Source organism: Corvus kubaryi, unplaced genomic scaffold (genome assembly GCF_017639235.1).
Source record: "Corvus kubaryi isolate FWS band 111438036 unplaced genomic scaffold, C.kubaryi_AGA036_p1.0 37260, whole genome shotgun sequence".
In the NCBI taxonomy this organism is placed as follows: domain Eukaryota; kingdom Metazoa; phylum Chordata; class Aves; order Passeriformes; family Corvidae; genus Corvus; species Corvus kubaryi.
This window is the reverse complement of record NW_024581077.1, coordinates 4551055-4559837: the sequence shown is the minus strand read 5'-3', so window position 1 is coordinate 4559837 and position 8783 is coordinate 4551055.

Sequence of the window (8783 nt, the reverse complement as noted above, 5' to 3'; positions counted from 1 at the left end):
TTATTTTCTTATCAAATGATTCGTTTTTTACAACTTTAAAAATTCTTGCCTCTATTTCATAAACATGCTGTTTAAAACAGCATGAAATGCTGTTTTTCCAGTTTAATGTGAGTCTGTACATAAAAAACTTTTCAAGCTTTGTGAATGAGAAATATTTTATTTGTGCCTATATTATTACAAAGACTGGTAAGAAATGTTTATTTCTTCAAAATTAAGTAATTATGATAGCCCAGCTGTTCAAGGATTTAGCCAAGATTTTCATGGAGCATTAATTTTACAATACAAAAACCTCTACTATAATTACTATTTGTTCTTGAACATTTCTAAATCTCTTTACTCGTTCTAATACCTGTTAACACAGCAAGTCTAGTATAAATCAAAATAGGAGCTAAATATTATGTGCATTAGAAATAAATATAATTGCACGTTTTTATTTCATATACTACAATATAATCTATTCTGTGAACTGTGAAAGACTCCTGCACCATTTCCAGCCACCAGCTGGGCAACTTCCCGCATATCTACAGCTATATCCATATAGATGAATAGCAAAGGAACAACTTGGGCTGCATTTTTGTAGCTAAAAATATTTAACTTTTCAATTCAAGCACCAGAACAGGATGCTTTGAAGACTCTTTTCTGATTTCTAAGCCTGTCTCAGTGTCAGACACAGATGTTTTAGTCCAGATTATGCTAAACTATGTGTTTACCATTAAAGGGTCTCAACATTTTGTCTTAGATTAATTTGATCCAGATAAGTTTATTAATGTAGACACACCAGAAGAATATTTTTAATGTCCTTACAGATACTCTGTGAAATTGAAAATTTCAGTAAGCTGAAAAAGAATTGAAATTATTAATCAGTCTTAATAATTAGCTCAGAATCAATCTACAAACAAATTTCATCTCTGAATTGTTTAACTCCACTTGATTGACTTAGAAAGGGCAAAAAACTTAATTCTAGAGGAGAAGGAACTATCCAGGAAACATATCTGTTGTGCATCATCAGTACTGGCTCTATCTGAAATGCCGATAGCGAAGGACAGACGCCTTCTTCCCTAATTTACTGACAGATATCTCACAGAACCACTTGTCTTAGGGCAAGCCAGGACTCTTAATACAGTATACAAAGACGTGAAAAATCACTGGCCTTGAAGAAGATGTATTCAGTGATCTTGATAGTACAAAAAAAAAAGAAGGTAAAAGCATGGAATCAGGTCCAAGATAAGAAGCTATGATCACAGGAAATATGGCCAGGATTTGTTGTATTAATACAAAGTGCAAGAAGCACACTGGTACACAATCTCAGACAATTAGCAGCAATTAACAGACAATCTGAACACAGAGGAAACCATTCCTGTTCTGATAGGTGGTCATTACATACTGGTTTTGAAGATCTCCGGAGCCAGCAGTGAATTGTAGCAAAATGATGCTGATCTGCATCTGATTAGTTTCTGCAATGAATTCATTACAGGGAGTAGACAACAAACAGATTCACATGCTTTGGAGATTTTTGTCTCCCCCACACCTGGTTGTATTACCTGGTATCCAGTAGAGCTGCTAAATAAAATCTGCTTAGCTGAACCAATAATAAGATTTGTTAATACAGCTTTTATTTGATTTACTAAAGTGCCTAACATTTTAATATAACTAAGAATTTCAGCAAAATATGCTGAAGTAAAAATATCTCTGATTAGAAATTGTTGGTTTTAAATTTTCAGATAAAATAAAAACATAGCAGTATCCGGAAGGTGAGGATTGACGTTTTCCATCTTGTGGTAAAAATGTCAAAACAGTAGAACTCTTCCCAAAAACATTGCAGTTCCATCATCAGTGGTAACCTTAATTAAGTTAAAGAATCAGATAAACTTCATGCTAATAAGATGGTGAAGAGTCTAGAGGGGAAGACATATGAGGAGCTGCTGGTGGGGGGAGACTGAGGGAAGAACTCATCTTTGTGTGCAGCTTCTTCACCAGGCTAGGCAGAGGGACAGGCACAAATCTCTTGTCTCTGGTCACCAGTGACAGGACTCAAGGGAACGGCCTGAAATTGTGTCAGGGGAAGTTTAGGTTGGATATTATGAAAAGGTGCTTCACCCAGATGGTGGTTGGGCACTGGAACAGGCTCCCCAGAGAAGTGGTCACAGCATTAAGCCCGACAGAGTTCAAGAAGCACTTGGACAATTGTGTCAGGCATATGGTGTGACTTTTGCAGTAGTTCTGTGGAGGGCCAGGAGCTGGACGTTGATGATCCTTGTGGATGCCTTCCAACTCTGGATAGTCAGTCTGTGGTTCTCTGAACATCTGATACTACATGTGATGCAGAGAAAGACATAAGATACTGCGTACAATACAGATACATAACACACATAATACGTGTCATCTAGAGATTGCCTCTGTTCTGCTGGAAAGGAATGCATTATATTCATATACACTTAAATAATGCACTGTCAGAAGAGTGGCATAGGCTTTGACACAATCATTCTAGTCTGCTTGGCTTGTCCTATATCACACAGATCACCTTTCCTGCAAATTATCTGAAGGAAACCAATACAAGCAGGCAACTCAGCACTGAGCTGAGACAGGACAAATCATTATCAAAAGGTTTTAAGTGCAGCTGAAAGCACAGATGATTGGACATCTCATGTGGAAACAGCTCAGAGGAAATTTCCAAATTGTAGTCTGGTTCCATTTCCAAGGGATCTCCAGGACTGAGAATGTTTTTTTCTTTTATTGCTACTTATACAAAATGTCATTTAAAGGAGATACAAACAGAGAAATCAATGTTGATAAAGAATATACAAGTGAATAAGAGCTTGAACAAAATACATATGACCCTAGAGCAGAGCTTAGTGCATCCAGGGAATTCTGTGACTAACTGAGCCTGCTCAAGGACAGAATCATACATACCTCTTTGCCTAGACACACCAGTGACAGATGCATGAATAAACACAGAACAGAGGCTGGGATTCCATTAGTAGCTCATTTGCACTCTAAAACTAAAGCAGCCTGGCCTGTTGCAGTGCTGCACCTCAGAGAACTTAAAAATAGGAATTTTCTACCTTGCAGAAGGGCTGAGAAAAAAATCAGAAAGTACATGGACCAAAAACATGAAATCACCTAAGTTTGTCACTGTCCTCAGAACAGGTAGAAAAGTACCAGGATTTCATTTTCAGGGCAGATTTACCATGAAGGATGGTAATCAATGGTTCATAGCACCTCTGATATTATAAATTCACATGTAGTATACTGTGTAACTTCTAGCAGGGCACTCACCATGCAACCTTCCTCTCCTCAGTACAGAGACATTCTTCCCATGCATCCCAAAATGGTGAAATGACACCCATTCTTAGGTGTCATTCTGAGAACTGAAATTAGTTTATTTTCTAATACATCAATAGGGCATAAGGAAACAGTTATTTCTTTAGGTCTGAATATAGTCAGATAGAGTCATTTCTGTGTATAGATTTCATTTTGTTAACGTGACTGTTATGGACAAAGCAGTCTCAATTCAGGGTGCTTTTCTCTTAATTGAATTATTTTTAGCAAAATATTTAATTATTGATTTTGGTATTGAGAAAAAGAAAACACAAGTATCTAAAGAAATACTTAAAACTTTTTTCTTCCTCAAGCTCAGCTTAAGCCAAATTCTTATCCTTTCAAAGTCTCAACTTCCCTTACTGTAAAAATAAGTATTGAATTAGTAACAAGAAAAAAAGTACGTGAACGTCACATTTGGTTCAAGCAAGGAATTGTTCACACTTTAGCAGATTGAGCTGACCTGACTTGAAACTGTAGTTCTGTAAACCAAAGTGGAAGAAAACTTGTTGGATGCAGGCTGAATTTATCTTAGAAAAGATTAAAAAAATAAAAAAGTATGATATCTATTTGAAACAGTTTGACCAAATAATTGTACTCAACCACTTTTAAAAGCCTGAAAATGAACTTCTTTACAATGTATAATGAGTTTACTAATAGAGTAGAGGGGAACACAATTGGTAAAGTCAGATTTCTTCAGGATGAATCATCTGGAGCAAAATATTTACTATCCACATTCACCAGTTAATCTATTCAAGGTGTTATTGAATGGGTGTGTGAAAGAACAAAGAGCAAATAAATCACTAAAAACAGTCACTAGTGGACAAAAGTGCAAATGGGAAAAACTCAATAAAACACCTTCTACTCCACCAGTGCCTTTATAAAGGCATTTCTGTGTTCCACATATGTACAGTAGTAGATCCACAAATTACATTAAGGATAACTAGCTGGAGTCTCCATAAACTCTGCAAGAACATTTTAAACATTTGAACTTTAGAAGATGAAGTGTATTTTCTATACTTTTAGTGAAAAAAACATTCTTTTTAAAATTTTATCTTAACTCTATCTGAAAGCAATAAGCAAGAGAGGAAAGCAATTCAAGGAATAACTGTAAGATAAACACAAAACTAAAAACACTTTAATGGCCAAAACCAATTTTTCTGTAGATAACATAACTAGGAGCAGAGCAGAAAGAGAAGAGATAGAAACTTACAACACCAAATGGAATCTTTTAAGAGTTGACATAAATAGGTGACATATTTCACAGAACTACCATCTAATGTCACAATCCCTGAGTTTTTATTTTCTGACTATCCTTAGAGGATAAAGGTAATTTTTTTTTTCATTTTTGCAGTCTTCTGCACAGCCTGAGTCCATTCAGAACTAGATATGGGTTTAACTTTATATCCACTTTCTTCCCTCTATACCAACACATCCAAAATAATGCAGCAAGCTTTCCATGTTTTTCAAATGACAGAGATATATCTGATTAAGAATCCATTCTTATCTGGCTACTTATTCAACAGACAACCCATATCCATGGCTACATCCTCGTACCTGCTTTCTCTGGTGGGGACACCTAATTCTCTAGCTATGCACTTTTCATGTACACGTTGACTTTTTCAGATCTGTGCTTACAACTGGAACCAAGGAGATCTGATGCATTTCCTTGAGCTTAAAAGCTCAGCATTCCAGTATCCCAGCATGGAGTGTCTCAGTGAATTGTGCCTACTTTTGTCTCAAGGGTATACATTATATATCAAAGATATAGGTGTATTAAATTAATACACTGCCATGATTTCCATTATTAGCTTTGACCATTAATTAGATTTGTTGAAAAATTAAATACTCTGGCTAAGAAACATAGTACAAAGCCCTTTTTAAAAGAAATCTTGTTCTTTACTCAGTGATGCATTGCTTTATTGACTAAAATGTGTTACACTCCAAAGCCTCAATGTTTTATGCAGGACAAAAAGTTCTGGTAAACAGAAAATGCAAATTACTTTCATGTTCCAAATTTTTCTCACAGTTAGTGACTTGTCTGCTCTTCAGAATGTCCTTCTTAGTAAATATTTTGCTTTTCCTTTCACCCCAAATAACCCCAGAAAAGTGAAATTAGGTTCAATGAACTAATGAATTGAACCTCACACAATTCCATGTTTTTTTAGGTTTTCCTTTTGAGAGTAGCAGGTTTTGTTCTATCTATAAATAGATATTACTATCTTCAGTGGTGCAATAACCCCATATTTTCATTTTCTGATGGTAGGAAGAAGTTTAAAGACACAGGAAAGACTTTGGTTGCTTAGAGTGGAACATAAAGTTGTGTCTCAAAGAGAAGAAACAGGAAATCAGAATGTTATAATACCAATGTTCTGAGAAGTGAGACGTTTATATATTCTCAATAAAGACAGGGCCGAATCTGAGATTTTGAAACCCACAAAGAATCCAAATCAGTTCTTATTATTCAAAATTCTTCATAACTAGTTTTTTGAGTTGTAGTCCTAGATGAAAATATTCAGTGACCACTTTAGTTTTAAACTGTCTGAAATGTTGGTTTGATAAATGCACTACCTAGTTATTTAAAAATCAGTCACTTCATTTATTGTGTTCACCATAAGAATATCTAAGCAATTAATCCTAAAATAGAGTATCACTAGGATGTATAATACATTGCTATATTAAAATATAGAAGTAGCAAGTAATAAATGAAATATTTAAACTGATAAATTAACTTTTAGAATCAAAAGAGTAACTGTCTTTGAAATTTTATTTATGTTATAAACTCAAACTACATTTTATTACTAATAAATTTTCAGAGTCTATGGCCTATATATGGAACAATAAAATTGTGCAGGGAAACCCATTCTGAAAGTTACCATGAGTAATAAATATCACTTGTCTAAGAAAAATTGTGTATAGCTAGCTAAGAGGAAAGACAGCTCCACTGAAGGAACTTACAGGGGAAAGCAAGACTGAAAGAACAGTTGAGTGTTCAATTATACCAGAGGACCAGAATCTCGAATGGACTGATTATTGCTAATTGGAAAGACTCTGGAAAAGAGAGGATGGAAAGATTTGTGGCCTAGAAGTCATGATCTATAGTGAAAGATAGAAGAAGCTTTTTCAACGAGAAGTGTGTAAGAGATGGTCTGTTTGAGGCCCGTATTTGTCATACAGGAGAGCTCTCTTTGATTGCAAATACCTCTTTAATCTAGAAGATAAAAGGTCCAAATGAACCCAGAGGCTGAAAGGCAGAAAACCTCAGACTACAAAGAAGATGCAATTTTTAAGTAATCAGTAGAATTAACTATTAAAAAAGAATAAAAAAGGCAAAAAAAAGCCTTGTCATGGGCCATAAAGGATTCTCTATGATGTGAAAGCTTTCAAAAAACAGGTTATACCTCAGAAGTTTCATGCAAAAATTTTGGGAGATTTTTCCTTTTGCTTCTAAGCGCTACAGACATGAATCCATCTTAGGGGTTCTTTGGTTTTAATTTTTCAGTAATACAAAATTCCCCTGTAAATTTCTCTTGTAAAAAGATGTACCTGACTCGTTTAATTTTTTAGAAATGCCCTTTAAATCTTCATTGTTCTATCTATTTGAAAATGTAAAATGAAAATCTTTTTTTCAGATAATTCACAAAGAGAGATTTAAGATCCTTTACACAAGAAGGCTCTGTATTAATACAAATTTAACTATGATGGAAATGGAAGTGGAAACAGAGCAACTTATATATATCAGCCAGAACAACTCTTATATTCAAACCAATATTTAGATGCTAAAATAAGCATTAAGGTCTCATTTGTTTCTTACAGATATCCAGACTTTTATGGCAGAACTGAAACACAAAAGATCTAATTTGTAATGGTTTTGCAAAGTCATCAACTGCAAAAAAGGATCTATGGACATGGGTGTTTGGAAATCTGACCCAAAGGATCAGCAGTGGAAAACTGAGAAATCCAGTTTTAGTGTAAATTTTCGGCTCCAGTCCTTGAGAAGTTAGAGTACGTGGTGAACACTATTGATAAAAAGAACCAAGACTCTGAAAGCAAAGCTTCATTCATTTGTACATATAAATAGGGACTGAAGCCTCAATATATATATGCCTTAAAAAATAAATATATTTTCTTCTTTGTGTCTCGCTTATGAAATAGATGTCCCTATACTTATCTACAGAAAGGCATGCACTTGTGACTTTGAAATATTTAGGACTCTTCCAAATATTCTATGTATGAAAGAGTCAATTCCCTTTTAAAATTACTGCCTCAGAGACAACATATCATTACCAAAAAAAAAAAGTCACTTTAGTGCCGCCATAATGTCTTTACAGATATTTCTTAATCTTGACCTGATCTTCTAAAATCAATAATACCTTAAAGTATTATGAACAAGCATCTTTTTTCTCCACAAACTGAATATTGCCACCTTATAATTCTTATGCTAATACAGACTTTATTTGAATTGTTCTAAACATGTATTACAATGTCTAAATCACAGGCTAGAATGTACTTTGATGTGGTATTTTTTTGAATAAAAAATAATTTCTAATGTTACTCATGCTGAGTAGAATTTGGTTTCATCCTTAAAACCTGTGTAACGCTATACATTGGTGCTGTTTGTCATTACAAAACTGCACCCATTTTAAATAGCATAGAACAGAGAATTTGTCACGATGGAAAACCATAGGCACCAACAATAATCCACTTGTTTGTTTTTCTTAAAAGGACTGCATTTGGTAGGAAGATTACCTTGATGGTATCAATAAAGCATCAGAACCCAGATGCAATAACTTAAACTAAAGAAGCATTTAAGTTAAACTTGTATGAAACTTGTTCACTGAAGTAAATTCTCCTCTGTGCACAGAGGAGAACCTAGGGAAATGCAGAAGAAAAACTGAAAAGGCATAAGTCTCTACAAACAGGCAAGGTTTACTGCACCTGATTATATTTTGTAATGTCTTCATTAATACACTGGTTCAGACGAGAACAGTTCTCACAAACATCAGGGATCATCTTTACCTTGACTTCGTTAAGATCTAGACAAGGTTCAGAGGTCAGTATCCATCAAAGAGCTACAGGCCTTAAGGTGCTCAGTACTGCAGTGCCTGAGATGTTCGGAATTTGGGTTTGGCAGAAAAAAACGTAAAGTCGAGGACTACATTTAATGGACCTTGTTAGGCCCATTTACATTTTGCTAGAATCAGCGTTCAGATGGCTGGAAGGGAACCTTAGACTTACCAAAATGACAGCCAAAAGGAAGGACTTCACTGCCAGAAACACAGACTTAAGGACTTGAAAGCTGCTGTTAAACACCCCTGTGAAACCAGAACATGGATCCTGCAGCCATATCTTTTCTTGGCATCTCTTTTTACTAATATTGCCCTCTCTTTCTTCCTTCCTTTCTTTCTTTCTTTCTTTCTTTCTTTCTTTCTTTCTTTCTTTCTTTCTTTCTTTCTTTCTTTCTT